Source organism: Corvus moneduloides, chromosome 12 (genome assembly GCF_009650955.1).
Source record: "Corvus moneduloides isolate bCorMon1 chromosome 12, bCorMon1.pri, whole genome shotgun sequence".
Taxonomy (NCBI): domain Eukaryota; kingdom Metazoa; phylum Chordata; class Aves; order Passeriformes; family Corvidae; genus Corvus; species Corvus moneduloides.
In genome coordinates, this window is record NC_045487.1 from 8,501,016 (window position 1) to 8,520,900 (window position 19,885).

Consider the following 19,885-nt stretch of genomic DNA (forward strand, 5'->3'; position numbering starts at 1 on the left):
GGTTACGGAGCATGGCAGGGAGGGCAGGGCCAGCTGGCCATTTTCAGATGGAATCTTTTTTGGTGAGAAGTGAGATTCACTGCGGCAGCAACTTTTCCTGGAGGATAGTGCTCTGACACAACTTGGGTCCGGAATGTGTCTCAGATTTAGGATGGGAATGTCTAGACAGCCTTTGACTAGCTGAATTCAGCCCTACAGTAACAGTCCGCAGTGGTCGATGCTTCACTCATTTGTGAAGCAGGACACTCAAATTCATGACCCCCTCTGCTTGCTTTGCAAGAAGTGGATGTCCCACACCACCCACAGACTCCTGAAACCCGTGGGATGTTGGCTAATCCGCAGAGTTTATCTTTCATTGCTTTGAAAATGTCTCATATTTCTACGAGCTGAAACAAACCCAATTACTATTGCTATAATTAATTGGAAAAGAAGAGCTCTTGTTCCTTGTGTATGTGCAGCAAACTTGTGAAGACAACCTCCTTGTTTTACTACCTTGTCTCTTGCATGCTAGACTGAACCCATTCTAGGCCAAATGCAGGTGGAAATCTTTGCCTTCCAGGGTGTTTGATCTAAACCATCAAGTGCAGACCAGAAACACAAATCTCGAGAAGGGAGTGCAGGCTCTGCCCATGCTTTGCTGGGTACAATTAGAAGTGCCATCATTGAGGAGCACCACAATAACCTTATTGTATGGATGGGAATGACAAGTGTATGACAGGGTCTGCATGGTCAGGATCAAAACTCTGTAGCCTCTTTGCTGAACACTGAAATTGTGGAAAAATTGCAGGGCACCAAACCGAAAGCACTGGAGACTGAAGCTGCTGGAGATGTCAGTGCACAATGAAAGCATCGGGTCTCCTGAATATCCAGCCTTTATGGGCTGAAGAAGTCTCAGTACTGTATGTATCAGTACTGTATCCCATAAAGCTTAATGGGGTGGACTCTATGCTTTGAAGGCTTTATGAACATAAAATCTTTCTCACAGAGCACTTAACTTCATATTTTAGTGCCCAGGAATCCTCCCGGCCCTCTGTACAGACTCTGCTCATTTTGGAGAAAAAGTACTGGTGACTCACACCTCAAAGCCAAGACAAACGAAGAACCTTTAAGAGTTCAGTTAATTTCAAAAGCTTGTTTTCTGCCCTGGAGTGCTTTGTGAGCTGAGTGAATATTCATAAATCATCTGTATGGTTTGCCTGCCCTGCTGGAGCTGCAGTTCTGCTCTATTCACAGACTCTAAATGACATAAAACCCACTAATGGCTGCGGTCTGCCTTGGCCCCATTATTTGTGCATGGGTGATGCAGGAAAAGCATCTATGCTTCCAGTCAGGTAGAAGGATGTTTTTCTATGTTATGTTGGCTACTGGGGAGGTTATAGGTATAAGTTACAGATCTGTCCATCTGTCTGTGATGGCAAAGCACATTTTAAGCTCTCCAGCTGTCATGGGCAGGGTCTGGGCTTCTTCTGAGTTTTGTGGATTTACCTGCAGGCTGCTTTCTGCAAAGCATCAGAGGGAATGGCACATTCGTCATATTTTCTGTGCTGGGAAACAGCTGCATCACCTTTTCAACTACTGAGACTTGTGGCAGTTCCCTGTGAGTAAGACCCAGAACAGGAGGGTTTGAGCAGAAGACAGAGATGAACAGCAATGACAGGGCAGAATGGGAGTGCTCAGCCACAGACATCTCTGGCTGTGGTTATCTCTAAGTCTGCCTGGGCCAGAAGTGGGGTTGAGCGTGTAGGGCAGGGGATTATTTTGGTACATGCTCTTTTTGCAGTCACTGGAGGTCCCTTTTGGGGACAGGAGAGGCTGCCCTCCCACAGCATGGACACCTGCCTGCAGGACAGACTGAGCATTAGCTGGCTGAAACAGGGGAAGAACTCGAAGGAAAGTTTATTGCTCCTGATGAATGGTAATAAAAATATTCCAGACTTAGTTTTATTTTGCACAGTGAACCACTGAACTCTTGGTTTTACAGACCCAGAAAAAGCAGGTGAAATGAGTACTTTTAAAGATACTCCTTCCCCCTGTCAAGGTTGAAGTTCCTCTGTCAAGGATCATGGGGCCATCCAGGAGTTCAGGCATTTGTTAGATGATTTAACAAGCAATTAAGGATCCAAGAAAAGAAGATATCCCTTTCTTTTCTCACTCTCCAGGCTGTGTCTCAAGCTGGGAATGACATTAAAATCTCCAACTCCCCCTGGGCCCAGCAGGTAGATTTTTAAATACTGCCTGATTGACTTTTGCCTGCCTGCCTCCCCCGGGTCTGCTGCTCCTGCTTTTCCCGAGGTGAGAGGAGCTGAGCCTCCTGGCACGCTCTGCCTCTCTACTGCAGCCAGCAATTAAATAAAGCAAAACAAAACAGGCCAACCAGCCCCCCCACTCCCCTGCCTTGCAGTTCCCATCCGACAGGGCTGTCGTTAATGAACATCACGGTGGTATTTCAGCTACCTCGTGAACTAAAAATAGGCAGTGCTTGGCCCCTGGGACTGCTGGAAGGAGCTACAAAATGGTGCAGGGCTCCTTCCACCACTGCAGCCTCTGCCTTTCCCAGCTGCTCTGTCTCCCATCTCTTCAGAACAAGATGTCTGGGAGGAGGATAAGAGGTCAGGCTGGTCTCCTTCATGCTGGCTCTTATCTGGCAGGAGCATCCTAGTCTATCCCTGCAGCATTCCCACATGTCCTGCTGCCACTCCCTAATAGCTTGCATTTTCCATAGTAGGTGAAACTCTAACACCTGAGCTGATTGCCTTTGGGCTGTTCATTACGGAGAGTCGGATTTGTCACTTTGTATCATTCCTGAATGCTGATTCCATCCACCTACAGCAGGAGAATTAAAGCTAGCTGGGCATGGCCCAGGGAGACAGCTGAGCTTAGAAACCGTGGTGAGGTGAAATTATACATCCAGGCTTTAGACATCAAGCCAAAAGACCAAGTAACTCTTTACTGAAGAACAAACCTCCGCTCTGGCCGGGGAATGGGGAGGGCTCTGTAAGGCGAGGGCAGGGTCTGAAATCCACAGGCAGATGTGAACAATAAGCTTGTAAACACAGAGGGAAGTCGGTGTGTGTCATTCCTAACCCCGGGTTGTGGGCCTACCTGTGCACCAGACATTCAGTATAAATCCAGTTCAAAAGTTCTCTCCCTAACCTGGACATAACTGCAGTTATTTAATTGTCTCCCATATGTCACTGTCACCAAGCTCACAGCCTGTGCTCAGCATGCGTACTTGTGACTTCACTTGCAACAGCCACACAGCCCAATTAATGTGTTACCTGGCTGGAAGGGAGAGGGGCCCCTCCCAGCAGTCTGACACTATCAGCAGTCGTGTTCGTCGCTGCAAGCAAGTCATTTTCAATCTCACCAATACAGACCACCCCTAATTACTTGCCCCTCACCACCACCCACGACCGGTGCCCATGAAGATACCAGCAGAGCTGCACTATGAAGGTACCAGCAAAGCTGCTGCCGCCCTGGCTGCTGTAGAGTCACACTGGAGTAGGACCCAGGTCCCCATCTCTGACTATCCCAGGGTAAATCCTGGCTCTGATCCTTTGAAGTTGCCTGGACTCTGACTAGGAGACTTTCTTTTATTTTTTTTCTCCTTTTTTTTCCAAAAGGATTAGTCTTCTGGAAGGGGAAATTTAAAGGAGAAGCAAAACCTTGTGTGAAGCTCTGTGGTACAAATCTGCTAAACCCTATAGAGCTGTGCTGTGTTACAGCCACTGGAGAGATGAGCTGGTGTGGCACACTGTACTGTCCTTTCCTTTTGGTGAACTAAATCCCAGTAAATACCATATTTTTGCTGTTATTTACTCTGATTAATGATGCTTGTCATGTAGCCTATCTCAAAGGTTAACGCTGGGGCAATTTTCTCTGGTGGCTGGTTGTATCAGGAGCTGCTTCTCAGAACATTTCAGAAAATCCATGTGGGGGGGAAAAGATAAGCACTGCAATTTGGCTGGTGGTACAGGGCAAATCAGCACAGTATTAGTCATCAGCAAGCAATCTCATGAAAATAGTAGTGACCATCATGAATCATGAACCTGGGGGTAATCAAACTGATGTCTTGAGACCATCCAGCATCCAAAAAGGGCATCCTTGGAAGGGAACCTTTGTGGGGGACCCAGATCCTGACCTCAGCGCACAGCAGTATGTGCCTTTGCTACTCCAGTGAGAAATGATGTCCTGTAACTTCGTGGCAGAATGTGTCTCATAAACTGAAAACTTCCCTCTTCTCCTTAAAGAGTGTCTCAGAAATACGGACCCCACTTCCCAGCCAAAGTGTGGTTGCATTGCAGCAAAAGCCAGTGATTTTCACAGCATTTCAGCCTGAATAAATCCTGGAAACAAAGCACGGCTGGTGAATATGCCTTTTCCAGAGACATCCAGGGCCCAGCTCCAAGACCATAGAAGTTTTTGTAGACACTGAGTAAATAGCTACATGTATGACTCTTGCCCTCACTCTCCCTCTCTTTCTCACACATCTGAGCTGACCTCTCAATCTGTGGAAATCTGTCTGGCATTAAGCAGCTGCTGTGCATCGTGGGAGAGACAACCTTCCTCCTGCACCCTTCCATCTACCCTCAGAACATTTAATTGAGGCCTCCCACCTCGGCTTGGCATTTGGCTTGCTGAGAGATCCTGGAAGGCACCGAGCAGGTAAGAATCTATCCAGTGGCTTATTAATATCTATCCCTTTGGCGATTACCTTGAGGTGAGCACCCAAAATACATCCCTTCTTCACTCTTGTTAGCTGGAGGTGGAAATGCAAAACTCTGACACAGATCCCAGTGGTCTGGGAAAGGGGTTTACGCAAAAGCTCAGCGTAGCACTCTCTAGCAGTTTGTATCACACAACAAAGCTAAGCCTAAAAAGTTAAGTTAGAGGTGGCTGGCTTTCCACAGAGTCACAGTAGCCATCTATTGTGGTGGCTGGTGAACATACATTACAAGGGACAGAGAGTTTTCAGTAAGACAAGTCCCCAGTACCACAGGAACCACTTTACGGTAAGGTGACCAAAAAGGCTTCTGCCAGGATGCATTGTTCTGTTAATCTATCCCACTTTGGATTCCCCAGTTGGCTGTTTGCCTCTACCCCTCGTCACTCCCCCAGAGCTTCCCCATTAGTCCCCATTACCTGGTCCTGCCTTTTCCCCGCCCCCAGATAAAACTGTGAGTTTTGGGATCCATGTTCATATTTGCCTCTGCAACCTTCGACAGTGCAGCAGCAATAAATGCTCCTGCAGGAACGCACACAAATGCTCTTCTTGACTCTTTGCTACCGACTGTATTACTGAACCCACCCATGCTTCTGTGGGGGCACGTGGGACCCCATGGAGCCGGGCAGGGACGGTAGTCATCTACCCTTGTGTAAAAAGTCTCACAAAAAGGTTGGCTGACTTGGATACAACGCCGAAGGGCTGCCGTCTGTCTGGGAGCAGACAGACTCTTCTGTACATAACCCAACAGCCACGGTGACGTCCAGATCTTCTCCTGAGTTTGTGCTGTCCAGCTGGCAATTAGGATAGCCCTGGTTTTCATATCCTTCTGGAGCCAAGATGGCACCATCACCTCTGACTGTCTTGGACAAATGGCTCTGTGTGTCTGGGAAGTGGTCTAGGATCTCTAGCCTGAAACCTTGTTACAGATGTTTTTTTCTGTCTGCTGCTTCCTGTTTGGGGAGACATTGAGCAGGACTGATATCATAGATTATAATGTTTCTTACAGCAGGCCAACTGCTCTATGTTCAGTACTACCTTCATTCCCATTCTGTATGATAATGCAGTTGATCAAATAAAATTTGCTAGCCCTTATGTGCCCTCTTTTCCCGTCCTGCAACACATATAAAATAATATTCCTGGTTTGCTTGGACTGAAGACTATCTGGCAATCCAAGGACTGGATAGTGCATGGACTAGCTCTTGGGCTGCCAGCTGGCCACCACCATAGTAAGAATTCCTATAGCTCCACATCCTGTAGAAAATAGGGGTTCGTTCACTACTGGGGGAAAAACCCACCACCCAACAACACAGAACTCGACCTGCAAGAAGGACAAGTAATTTCCTGAATTTGCTTTTTTTCCAGGAAATGCAGGGTCCTCCCCTGTTTTTGAGGAGCTCAGAGAAGCTCCAGAGCTGGGCGAGACAAACGCGGTGCGTAGCTGACCTGATTTTTCCAAGCAAGAATGGGAAAGCCAGAAAGCATGTGTTAAACGGTCTCAAAATAGGTCCTGACCCACTACCTGCAAGGGAAGGAGGGAAAACAGCATTCTGTCCATCGCAGTCCCTTCTATTTCAAGAAGAGGGCATCCCTACGAGACGGAGAACCCCTGCATGCTCCATCGGCATCACTCCCAGAGCAGGACACTTTGATGGGTCCTCTGCCCTACAAGCACTGAGCAAAGGGGCTGGGTACAGGACCTGAAAGCCCGAACGTCATCCCTCACCGAGGACTTTCAGGCCATGCAGGCACAGACAGCACTGCCCACCAGGGAGGGGATGAGAGAGAGAGTCACAGATGGGGGACATTAGCCGCATGGCTTCATGCTCCGCAGGGAAGTGCTGTGCCGCAGTGCTGAGGAGCAGGCTGGAAACATGTAAAGATGAGAGAGCAAAATCCTTGCAGCCCTTCTCCTCTCTCTAATATCCTCTGCTGGGTTAAAGTCCATAAAATGTAACAGCACTGGAGTATTTGTGCTGCAGTAAACAGCAGGGAAATGCCTGAGATGCCACAGTGAGAACGCAGGTGGGGAAGCTGCACTGGCCCCTGGCATTTGTAAAAGAAATGGCTATTTTCCATTCATTGCAACACTGAGGCTGGGGATGAACAGAATGGGAGTGATGGTGATTCTCTGGGAACCCACGCCGGGTTTGGGAATTCCTGACGGCTTTAGCCTGCACATCTTCCACTCTTCAATGTCTTTAAGATTTTCCACACCAACATCCCTCCAGGCGACTGTGCTAAGGGTGGGAGAGCAGAGGAGACACAGTTTCATTCCAAGCTTTCCCACCAAAAAGGGGGAAAACAGGCTTTGTCTTTGGAACAGAAAGGGAAACCAGCTCCTAGGGTGGGTGCATTCCCAGGAGAAAGATTTTTTTAACATCTCTGGCTAAATGCCACTTGTGTATGATGATTTATAGGGCAGCGCCTTCCTGCTGGGAAGTCGTGCAGTACTGGAACCTAGTAATTAGTTTAATTCTCAGAGCTTGATGCTGAACGGTGGGTGCTAATCTCCACTCTACAATTAATCTTGCAGATTTATCAGTGCCTCTGTGATGAAGCACTAAGTCTGTGGGTTACATTCATCTGTCCCTGAAGAAAGAGACGGTGTTTCAATCACAAAGAGCCCTATTTCGTTTTATGGTCCTTTTTTACTTGGTGATCTCTGTTGAAGATATAAAGGACAACAGGGAGAGGAAAAATCCCTTCGCCCCAACCCTGTTAAATTTCATCTCCCTGTTGCCTCTTTTCTTCTCTGTAACCCATAATTGGGATATCTGGGTAGGGATTTCTTACTGCTCTCCACTGAAACAGCTAGAGCAGTCAGTGGGGTTGCTGTACATACTCAAGCTTTGTGCCTGATGTGGGGACGGTCTCAAAATTATTTCTTGCATTGCTGATGTGACATTAGGCATCACAGCAGCCAAAGAATACCGATTCTTCTACTTGGCAGGAGAACTGAAAAATTAGGTGGTGTAAAAAATCATCTTGGAGGAAACATGGATTCTCCTGTGAACCCAAAATCCTCTGAAAAATTTAATTTCACATCCAGCCAAAGTACTCACCTTAAGCCCTATCAAAATATTTTGAGTTACATGGGTGCTCAGTATTATTTTTTAGAAGTATGTCAATTTTCAAACAAAAATTTTGGTTTTGAATGAAAAGTTGGAAAAATGAAAACAAATTACTTTGTCCTTTCAGGAATGCAAAATCCTTTTGAAAAATTCCCACATAATTTCCTCTTGTACATGACTACATGTAGATTTTGACTAGATTTGTAGATTTTAACTGGATTTGTAGATTTTGACCTAATTTTACTAATGTTTTTGGTTTATTTCAGACTGTTTTTTAGCAGTTTCATCAAACATTTCTGTCCAGGTCTATTAATAAGTACAAGAACTTTCTCACCAGGAGTCCTTCATTCACAGCTTATTTTCTATTTTAATTTCAATTGTCACTGCCTCAAATTTTCTGGTTTTAGGTCCTGTGCTCTTTCACCAAATGTCCTACAAGATGATCACTGCTGAGTTTTCCTTGCAATGAAGGGGTTTTCCTTAGGTTTGACCTGCACTTCACAGGCACAAAATGAGGTGTGTAAAGTCTGGCACCTGCCCACCAGGACACCTGGGGCTATGCTGGCACTGGTGTTTAAGAGCTGTCCCAGCATCTGGCTAAATAATTATTTAATGGGGCCTTGCGACAGGCAGGAACGGAGTTCCTTCTGCAAACTTAAGCAACTTTTCCTTGTTTGTGTAAAGCTTAAGTACTCTGGGAAGAGGGATCTCAGAAAAGATAGCAGTGCTTTGCTTTGCCCAGCTTGCCCTAATGCACATCGGTATTTTCTGGGGAACCTCTACAGAAAGAGACAATGGAAGTGTGCAGATGGAGATGTGCAAACCTGCAGTTGTTTTAGCATTGCCACTGGCAGCAGTTCCCAAAGCAAATACCCAAGAGAGGTCGTGAATAAAGCACGTGCTTCCTGTTTTGCTGGTGTGGTAACTTCCTGGTTTTTGGTCTCTGGCTGCAACACAACCAGCGATGGAGATGCAGGGTGACCCCACACAAGAGGGAAGGACTTCACACTGACACATGGCAGGTTTAGATTAGATATTAGGAAGAAATTCTTCCCTGTGAGGGTGATGAGGCACTGGCACAGACTGCCCAGAGAAGCTGTGGATGCCCCATCCCTGAAAGTGTTCAAGGCAGGTTGGATGGGGCTTTAGGCAATATGATCTAGTGGGAGGTGTCCGTCCCATGGCAGAGAGGTTGGAATAAGATGATTTTCAAGGTCCCTTCCAACCTAAACCATTCTAGGATTCTATGATGTTAACATTGTGAAGGCGATAGACTGAAACAAGATGTAATTCACTGAGTGACTAGTCAGCAAAATTTTGCCTATGATTTCTTACTACTACAGTCTTTGTTTAACTTCTCTCCCTCTTAATTTCCAGGGGACTATGAACCCTTCTCTGCAGGGAGGACCAGAATTTCCAAGAGATGGGAGTAGAGGAGCATTTGGCTGAGGTTCTGCTGTGAGTGGAAGCTGCATCTGATGGGGCTGAGGTTGAGCAGTGGCTGGTTGAGGCATCTGTGGCTGCTTAAAAGGAGCCCCAGAGTTCATAGCAGAAGAAAGACAAATTTTTAGTTAAATGTCCCTGCTGCTTTATTTTCAGCAAAATCAAGACTTGGGTGCTTGTAACAGGCTTGGAGGAGTTCTTCCTTGGATCAGCAGGGATTACAGAGACTAACCTCCAGCAAGTTCCTCCTTACCATAGCTGAGGCACATCACAGACCAACAGATTTGCTCATGCATTGTTTCAGGTTACTGCAGAGAAAAAATGTCCTATATTTTTCTTACAAGAGCATCAAGAAAGTTCCCCAACCCTTTGATAGGGGGAGGGTGGGAGAGGACGAAGAGGGAAAGGGAAAGAAGAGGGAGGGCAAGGAACCTGTTGGGTTGAGTGTGAGCATTGCTGTTCCAGGGGAAGCTGTTCTCAGGGATATTAAGAGGAACTTTATTTTTATTAACTGCTCTTTTCAGAAGAAATGGATAAATGGGACTTCAGGTGCATCATTAGATGAGAGGACAGCTCGTAAAATAAGTGGCTGGCAGAGAACTACCTTTCTAACAGCTTAACAAGGGTAGGCAGAAATAGGCTGGGGGACCAGAAATCTTTGATGCTGCTGTGTGTATTTATTATTTATTATTTATTCTTCTGGCACAAATATAGCATCAAAGAATATCAAAACCAAAAAAGCCCATAAACTGCTGTCACTGGATTAGTCCTACATCTCTGTAACCATGGCATCATGTAGTAATGACAAGGAAAATCAGCAACAATGGGAAAAAAGCACCCAGTATTTATGACACTTGTGAGGGTGAGGCAGACTTCCTCGCTCTGGTGAGGATGCACGAGAAGGGATAAGAAAATCTGGGAGCATCTTGCTAGCCTGGGCATCTGTGAGGCTCAGCTGTGGTGGAAAATGCCACAAACAATGGAATTGCTCCCTTGGGTGCAAGCCTATGTGATACATATAGAGGATTGAGGGTGGATCCCCCCCTAAAACACTTGCTGCCATTACAGGTCACCTCAAGCCCAACAGAACAGTGGGCTACAGGCCAGTGCTTGCTGTAGCCAAGAGCGGAAATGGCTGCAAGTGTTTTAGGGGCTCTCCATGACTGTGACTGTGACTGTGACTGTGCTGGTGTTCATCTCTGGGGGTGTGGCACTGCCAGTCCTCACCCTCCATCTCTCAGGTTCATCCTATTTCAGTGCATTCCTTCCTTCCCCTCTGTGCTCCCTCTCTCTTTGTGCCACCCTCCCTGGGTCTGCAGCTGCTGCAGTGGGAAGCCCTCCCTGGTGGCTGTACAGAGCAGAGGACTGTGCTGACATGAGTAGTAAGGCCCGAGCTTAATACTGCACTGATTATTTATTGGAAAATTAAATATATTCACTTTTTTCTGGAATACTTTGGCTGGACTGGAAATATTTCAAGTACCATCCGGGGATTAGGGAGCTTCTTTTAATCTGCTTTTGTTTTGTTTCTTTTTTTACATCTTTGCAGAAAAAGGAGTAAAAGCCTACTCCAAAATGTCCTCCATGGAGGGAGTGGGATTTGGCAGTGTCATGCAGTGATGCCAGTGAATAATGGGATGTGAGAACAGCACAGCCTGACTACCTCCCAGAGCCCCTTTGCAGAAGGGGTCAGACTTCTCCCGCAGACAGATTTGGGGCAGAAGTAACCAGCAGTCTCCAGCCACCCAGCTGGGAGCAAAGCTCAGGCTTGAGTCTGTTTGTGCTGCCCTGGATTTACCCAGTGGCACAGAGCAGAATCTCCAGTAAAACCTTGGAGCAGAGATTTTCACAGCTGCCTAATGGATCTAAAAATCTGATTTTTTTCTAAAATAAGCAGCCCAGGCCTATAGTCACCATGTACATCTCGGCAGCAGAGTGCACAGTGGGTCCCTCCATGGCACAGCCAGTTAGCTGGAAAGTGAGAAACCCCAAGAAATCGAAATGTCTGTGATTCCTAGCTCCTCTCTATGTTCTCTTCTTGGTTACTTTGGCTTTTTCTCTCCTGGCAAGCCTCTCTCCCCAGCACCGCTGCAGCTCTGCCTGCCTGCAGCCATCCCAGCCCCAGGAACAGCCCTGCCTGTGCAGCGCTCTCTGGAGATGCCATTTCTCTCACAGGCGTTCAGCCCATGGTGCATCACAAAAAAATATCCCCAGCAGAGTGAATGATGTCAGTAAGACTCTTGCCTTCCCTCCACCTCCCAGGGCTACTTTCTGCCTTGGCTACGAGCCTGCTGCATCTTTGTGTGGTTAATAAAAATAACCTAAAAGTACTCGGGAGCAGACAGAGCAATCCCAGAGACTCCAAACATCTAAGGGGCTTTGTTTCCAAGGCAACATCTTGTCTCCTAGCTGCAAAAGGCCACGGGAATGAAGGCAGCCTATGGAAAATGAATAGCTAAATGACAACAACAACAAAAAAATCTGATGGGGAGCGTTTCAGAGAGGGAGGGGTGTTTGTAGGGGGGCCAATAAAGAGTGAAGCTGAGCAAGCCAAGAGTAGCTGCACAGAGCATGCAAAGGGACAGGGTGCAATTTATCTCATGAGAAGCTCAGTCCTGCCGCCATTGAAATGCAGAGCACCACTTCCACAGACTTAATGGGAGCAGGGGAGCTTGCACAAATCAGCTATTCTTTTCTTTCCCCCCTTTTTTAAGCTACAGTGTTTGAAGATTGGAGCTAGTTAAAAATAATCTATTGTCCAAGGCAGAGACTTCCCCGGTCCCAGGAGCTCCCCAGCCAGGGCTGCAGCTCACTATTGATTTTGGCCACCCCAGTTTCCCACTGCCAGACCTGCCTCCTCCCTCCACAGCTCAGGGCAGTGAGGCAGGCGGGAGGTGCCAGAGCACCAGAGCATCCCTCCAGCTCTTCCAGGAATGAAACATGTTTTCACCCATTTTCCAAGGTTTCCAGAACCGTGCTGTGTGTTAACATCTGTGTGCAGTCCAAGCTGCAGTCAGTTCTTTCACTACGGCTGCAAGGATGGCTTGGCTCTTACGGCCTTTTAAGCCAACTGCCTGGATAGCAGACTTGGAGCATCAGACATGGGGAAAGCACAGACCCTTCTGCCCCCCGTGTCCCACCCATGACACCCATGGCCCCTGTCCAACAGCACCCTCCTTTGAACAGGCCAGGCAGGCAGGCAGGTGTGGGGCTCCACCATGGTGCATCTAATGTGCAAGCTGCCCTTACGTAAGTGACTGCTGCAGTCAAATGCCCCCGGGATCATTTATAGGATTGATATCAGACAGGGAGGGGAGAGGCTCTCCAGCGCCAGCCGAGACGCCTGCCTGCAGATGCACTGCTCCTGTCTTTCCTCTCCCTTGTGTCTCATGGGAATGCCTAAAAGCTGAGCATCATGATGCCAAGTGAGCTGCCAGAGCTTTTCCTCTGTGTCCCAGGAGGTGGCACGGATGTCCTGGGAACATGAGAGGCATTGGGTCAGGAGCTCCTATGAGCTGGCTCTCAGCTCCTCAGCAGCACAATCTACACAGAGCTCCACCATGCCTGAAACGGGCTCCTGACACAAGGAGGGGAGGAGGAGGGAACCTGGGCATTTCCCTGGGGTGGCCAGGAGGGATTGAGGACATTGGGGTATGCTGGTGCTGATCTCTGCCCTGGATGGGAGTCAGCCTCAGGCTCAAGCTCTCCCTCTCCTTTTCCTCAGAGACTCTTTGGGATGATGAACAACTCAACTACTGATGTCCTGCCTGATGTTAAAACATTTTATTTAACTAATGTCTTTTCTTTGTACCTTCTCTCAATCAATACCATGTGAGCAAGAGATTACCAGAGGGAAAGCTCATGTGAAATGTTCACCTCACACTTTTTTTTTCCCACCCTCTGCTGCGGGCAGAGCCAATCCATCCACATGGATGGATGACTACTATTTATTATTCATCTTGGTATGCCGAGCAGAGCCTCTGTCTGAGCAAGTCTTGAGATGATGAGGTTTGCTTCTCACTCCTCCTCCTTGAAATGGTTTTAAATTTAGCTTAAGTTCAGGGAATTCCTCTGAAATTGCCCTGGAGAAGCAAGGCTGGAATTTGGTCCCTATAGCTCTGCCCAGAGCTGGAGGGCTGCCATGGAAAGCCTGCAGGGAAGCAGAGCTGGCCTGTCTGCTGCCACCACCACTCCCGATGGGCAGTGTGGGTGTGTGACCCTCCCTGACTCGTGCAGAGCAGTCGGGTACATGCAGCACAGTGCTGGGAGGCACGGGCTGCTGGAAAAGCGGGGGACAACCAGTCTGACCAGTCACTCTGTTCCCCCTCTTCCCAGGGGACATTCAGTGGGGGGAAACCTGGGCAACAGGGAGCTCCTGGGGCTGGAGGATGGACCAGTAGGGATGCGACTTAAGAATCGGGAGAGCATGGGACTTGGATGTTTGTACCAAAACCACCACAGCCATTTTACCTTCACATCCCCATTTCATCCTTCTTGCAAGTACCCATCGAGAGTATTGTGCACCTGATAATTTTCTATCCTAAACTCCTTTGCCATGTTCCTGGATCACCTTCCACTGCCATAACTTTCATTCCTACATGGCTGAACTTCACTTCTACATGAAATGATTCCAACAGATCACATCGAGTTTTCACTTGCAAATACCCTCTCTTGGACCACTTTCAAAGGACTCACCCCCACTTAACCATGACATGAATTGTGTGGTATTCTCTGTACAACTGGCTGTCAAAATAGTTCAAAATATTAATACAGGAGTGGGGATTTTCCCAGGTACTTGGTATTGACCTAACCTGATTCACACTGGGCTTGACTGTAAATTGTTAGCAACAGGAAACAATGAATGTTCCTGAAAATCCCATTGCTTGGACATGATGATAGAGAAAATAGACTTTGCAGGATACATTATTATTGGCTTGTTAAAAATTCGCACCTAGATGTCTTTAAAAATGCATCTGCTCAGGTCGTTAATGGCATTTGCATGGACAGTCTTGTCATTATGTCTGAATGAATAAATAGTATTTATTTATACTATAATAAATCTATAGAATAAATAAGAGATAAAATACAGCCAACTGTGTGGCTGTATTATCCTTCTTTGGAGTATTTGCTGGCAAATGTCTCATGTTTTAGTTTTTCAAGAGGCCTGAACGGGGGACAACACACCTGTTACCCTTGGTCCTAACATGACCAGGTGATAAGCATCTGCTGAGCAGTCAGGGCACTCCAACCCCCTCCTAAAAACCTGCCTGCCCCTTCATTTTCTGTGCCACCCTTCTGCTTCAGGTGGCTTAGCTCACTGACTTGGGCTCAACAGACACACACTCAGGCTGGCTTCCAGACCCTCAGCCAGGGATAGACAATACAGGCTTACATCTCCTCCACAGATAAAAACTGTCAAGCTTTCAACTTGCCTTTGATCTGATATCTTCAGAGTAATAGGTCAAACTGGAAATGCATTTCTAACCCGTGTCTGCCTACCAGAAGCAAGCTCTCCTTCACTCCTTGCCGCCCCTTGTGAGCCACAGCACTCAGTAAGAGGCCATTGATGGAGCAGTGGTATGTTCTTTTGTCCCTGCCAAAACCCTGCTCCCTCCTATACAACTCAACAAGATGTGAGGCCCTGGTGCTGCCAAGTGTCCTTTCAGCTGCCAAAGGAAAAGGAGCTAATCAAACGAGGAAAAGAGCTCAAGTACCAGGCTCCATTCCCAGCTCAAAGCCCGTGGATACAATACGCACCAGCTGGACCGGTCGGCTCCGAGCAGCTCCTGTTCTGCCCGTCCTGGGGTGAGAGCTGTGGGCTCTGCTGCTCCTGGTCCACATTACTGCTGCCTCAGTTAGCCTGCATTGGAAAGCTGCTGCATTAATCCCTCTCAAGGCACACCACAGCCTGTACTTGTTAGTCCTTTATTTTTTTAAAATTCTGTTCCGCAATGCCAGCTTCCTATCTCTCCCCTCCTCATTTCCCACATAAGGAGAAAAGCCTCATGCTGTGCCTTTCATGTCCCTCGGCCTGTCAGTGGACAGCACCTTTGAAATCATCTTTTTGGCCTCTGTTCCGAACTCTGCAACTCAAACACTTTCTCTGTAAGAAGTGGGAGGAGACTGTTGGTTTTCAGTATCAGTATTTGAAGCATCGTATGGGTCATTCTCCCATAGTGCTGCTTGGTCAGTGATGCTCACAGAACTGGCTGGGCAAGTGGCTGTCAGCTGGCACCGCTGTGTTGGTTCTGCTGCTGCTCCACATCGAGTTACAGCAGATGAGGATGGGGTTTGTTTTTGGCCGCATCCTGATCTGCTTCTCCACAACATTCTTCCATCTCTTCATTTTTAGCACTGACATTAAGTATTTAGAGCATAAAATGACTAATTTGCCTCTGCAGCCGCTATGTTTTGAGGCCATTTGGGAATCACTGAAGTTATTTGCCACCTACAGCCCAGTGAGTTTTATAAAGGGATCATACCTTTCCATACTACTTCTTCCTTCCAACTGCTTATTTACCACAGAGCCACCACTGTGACAATGGCTGGGGGGCAGCTGCTGCTGAGGTTAAATGTAGAGGTTATTGAACAGCCTGCTTACCACGCACAACAGTTTAGGATGGAAGGTGAAAATACTGCTTTGCCAAATGAATAACACCAAGTTATCTGTTTCAGCTGGAGCTGCTCCAACGCTTTTGGCATTTCTAGAGCTGATGGACACCACAAAGAATATTTAAGGAGACAAAAAGTAATCTGCACGCTTTGGAGGTTGGCCACAGTGTCGCTGTAAATGCCTCTCTGCTCTTGTAAAAAATGCCACAGGCCCTTCAAAGGTCACAGGCGCTCAGCTGCTCAGGGTCACATCTCTCCTGCCAACATGGGGCCCCTCACATGAAAGAGAGAAGCAGGCCAGCTCTGAGGTGGAGAAGGATGTGGTATGCTCGGCAGCCCTGCATCCCTCCTCTGACGCTCTTCTCCCTCACTGGAAAGCCTGCCTGAGCAATCTATCCTTGGGTGCACTGATGCTGGCTTGGCCAGAGTTGCTGGAGGAGGGGGCAGCCTTAGCACTGCCATTCCAAACAATCCCAGGCTGATGATGTCACTGACATAGTGCTCATGAGACGGGGAACAATGCCATGGGGCTGAGCTCCCCAAACCCAGACACGGCAAATACACACAGGGCTGGTCAGTGTCAGCAATGGTGCTGGTGCCATATCACAGAGGGGTCAGCAAAGCCACTCCTGATGGGCCTTTGGCTGCTCATGCTGGCCCAGTCTCACGGCTACCCTGTATGTCACTCATCTGCAGCACCGAGCTGCTGGGTCTTTGATGACCTTGCCCTGCTGTGATGTGAAGGTGGCACAGGAGCTTTCCAGCAGCTCTGCTCCCAGCCTCGACATGGGAGGTGAAGTTGGGGACATGCCACTTGTGGGCCCATGCTCCCTTCCATCACAGCCCATGATCCCTGTTGCTATGACACAGCCCACTGCAGGGCTGGGGCAGCCAGATGCCAATCAATCCCAAGCCCTCCCCTGGATCGAGTTTCCCCAAGACACGGACTCAGAGGATGGGTCGAGGGCTGGGATTGATTGGCATCTGGCTGCCCCAGCCCCGCAGTGGGCTGGGTCATAGCAACATCCATCCTTCTAAGCTGTGGTGTCAGGTGCTGGTGCCCTTCTGTGTCTGACACCTGTGCCCTGGACAAAACTTTGCTTGCTCTATGGGAGTGCTAATTGCCTTCTCCTCACCTTTGGCCATGCTACCTTCACCTGCCCATCTATAACCAAACCAGAGTTTGTGTGATGTGGTATCTTACCTGCTTTCACTGCACGCCAGCAAGTTTTCTTTCTCTTCTCCATTTCTATGAGAAGCTGTACAAAGCCTGCTCCAGCATTAGGACCTTGTCAAACAAGTGAGTAACACCCATGCACCACCTACCCCACCAAACTTCCCGTCCCACTGCTTCAGGCTAGCTTGATGGACTCATAACCTCACAAGCTTTTCCATTTTAATGTGAATGGTCCTCATCCCCCAGCTGGGGTAATGAACACTGGCAGGAATTTTCTGTGTTCGTAAATATTTCCCTGCTACTGTGAAGAGGCTGTTTTTCCATTTCTTCATATCAGATGAAGATGGCTGCTCTGCCAGCTCACCATGTAAATTTCATAGCATTCCAGTACCTCTGTCCTACATAAATATGAATGTATTTCATGCAAGAGGAACCTGTTATTGAAGGAGCTGAATTGCTAAATCATTCAGAAGGTTATTATTTGAAGTACTTGCAGTCAATGGTGTCTTGGCGATTACATCTCAAAAAGGGAGGGAGGGTGGAGGAAAAGAATGAGTGGGGATCATGGAAACCTCGTTAAATGAGGGAGCTTACGTACCAAGATCATCAAGGTATGAGCAGGGCATTGCCAACCAGCAGGTCTGGCCCCAGGAGGATGGGCCAGCTGCAAGCAGCTCTACAAATTATTCACTGGCAATTGCTTTCTTGCTGCTGCCCTGACTTATTTACACTCCAAAAGATTTCTGAAGTGTGTTTATTTAAGAAAGATAAATCCAGAGGCTCTGGAAGGGGAGGAGAGGTTTCCAAAGGAATCAGGCCCTGGCACGACACAATTCATTTCACTCATTAACCCCTCCTCACAAGGAACACACTAAGTGCTTATGCATTATGCATCATCAGGAAATTCTGATTTGATGGAGACTGAAAGTTAAAAGGCATTTCTGTGCTTTTCCTTGCTCCTCATTGTCATGCTGGAAGATGGAGAGATATTGTGGAGGTGGGGAAAACTGGGGGAGTGAGAGCCCCTGTACCCTGATACTGGGTGCCACAGTGCAGATGGGAAAAGCTTCACAGTTGCTGAAGGACATGTGTTCCCCTGATGTTAATGTCTCTTACCAAATTCAAACATTTCCACCCCCTTTAGTAAATTCCCTACTTTCTCTGAACAGTTTTGTGTTATCAGTACACAAACCCACCCAAATCCTCACCTTCAGTCCTGTTAAGAAATCTAGTTCTGGGTACTGCAAGAACGTGGAGAAGGCACAAGGTCCAAACAGAGACCTTGCACATTCCTAAGCTTGTAAACCAGCAGCTGGCAGACCTCAGAGTTTCTAAGCTGATTTCAGTCATTTAATTGATGATGCAACTGTAGATCTCTATATCTCCGTCCTTTACTTTTTACGGATTCATCTGTTCCTCAAGCAAATGTTTAAAATGAATTTGCTTTTTTACATCTGCAAGTTGCAAGTGTTGTATTTTAAGATGTGAGTCCAATCTTTCGGAGGGCACAATTAGGTGGATGTTTATCTGTCCATAACAAGCTGGGTGCATATCACAGGTAGCTGTAAGGGATAAAAGCCTTTATACCCTGCAAGAGTGTCTTTTGGGAGCACGTGCCTCACAAACAGGAACCCCCACTAGCATTTTGGTCCATCACAGCCATCATTCTCCTGGTTCTGGTGCAAGGCATCTAAGACTTGCAGTCATCTAAGACTGATGCCTGGAGCAGCCCAGGCCTCTTGGGTTACCAGGGGATGACAATGCCATTTTATTTTGCTGTTGACCCAGCTCCAGATAAATGGTTGTTTTCCTTTGCTCCTCCACATGATGCTGTTCAGGCCTTTCCAACAGCAAAGGTTAGGACCCCATCTTGTTTCTACTTAGGTTCAGCTGCATGTATAATTCATATGAAGTGCTCACTCCCAGTGCTGCTGCTGGAAAGGCACCTCTGACACCACCGGCCTGGCCCCACTCTGGCACTTGAATAGCATGTACTCATTTTTATGACAAGTGAAGGATGTCTTTCAAGAGTTCTTCTGAAAGTTCTGCTGAGCTGCTCAGAGTTCAGAATTTTGTTTTCTGGCAACGGGCTTTCACAGTCAGATACTCCTCATGCATTGCAACAGGATGAAGCTATTAAAAATACAATTTAATTTTGGTCTCTCTGCTGATCAGTCCAGTGGGAATTCTCACTTAATCAAACTTGAATGTTTTCCTTGTAAATTTTAGTAAAATCAGTAATTGGTCTGATAATTGAATTTTCAGATCATGTGTCAAAGGAATAATGGCATGCATGGGATAAGTAGCAGTCTGCCTCTGGAAGCCCAAACATCTGAAATGGAAAATTCTGCAGAATTTAGATAAAGATTTGAATATACTGCTGTGGAGCTAAGAATAGACCATATTATTTTTATCGCCAAAGGAAGCGGCAGAAATCACAGAGATCTTCAGAGACTAAAGATGCTCAGACAGTTATGCACAGGAATTGTGCTCATGGAGCTGATGTGGAAAGCTACTGACGTCTCAGCACAGGCACACTGGTCCCAGAGGGCCCCATGGACCAGGCAGCATTTCATGCAGAAGAGAAATGCCAGGCTTTTCCCTCCTGGAAGATACACTCAGGGTATCTTCCAAGTACCTAGGCAGAGTGGGGAGTAACGTGCCCATGGGGAGATGCCTTGTGCCCCACCGGGTGTATCTCCTCTGCACTGAAGTCCCTGTGTGCTGCATTGTGTTCCATGTTTCCGAAGGAGAGCTTAATTTCAGAGATTCATTACTGTTTTCCCATTGAGTTATTCTCGAGGTCCATTCCTTAGTAGGAGCTGATTTCTAACTAGATTGGAGAATAAATGAAAC

At 47.4% G+C, this 19,885-nt stretch overlaps 1 protein-coding gene across 2 annotated transcripts in view; it reads right to left on the bottom strand.

Annotated features, from left to right (window-relative positions):
* The window catches only part of GNAO1 (G protein subunit alpha o1), a 145,895-nt gene that overhangs the window by 49,067 nt on the left and 76,943 nt on the right, over positions 1–19,885 (bottom strand). The window lies entirely within an intron of this gene.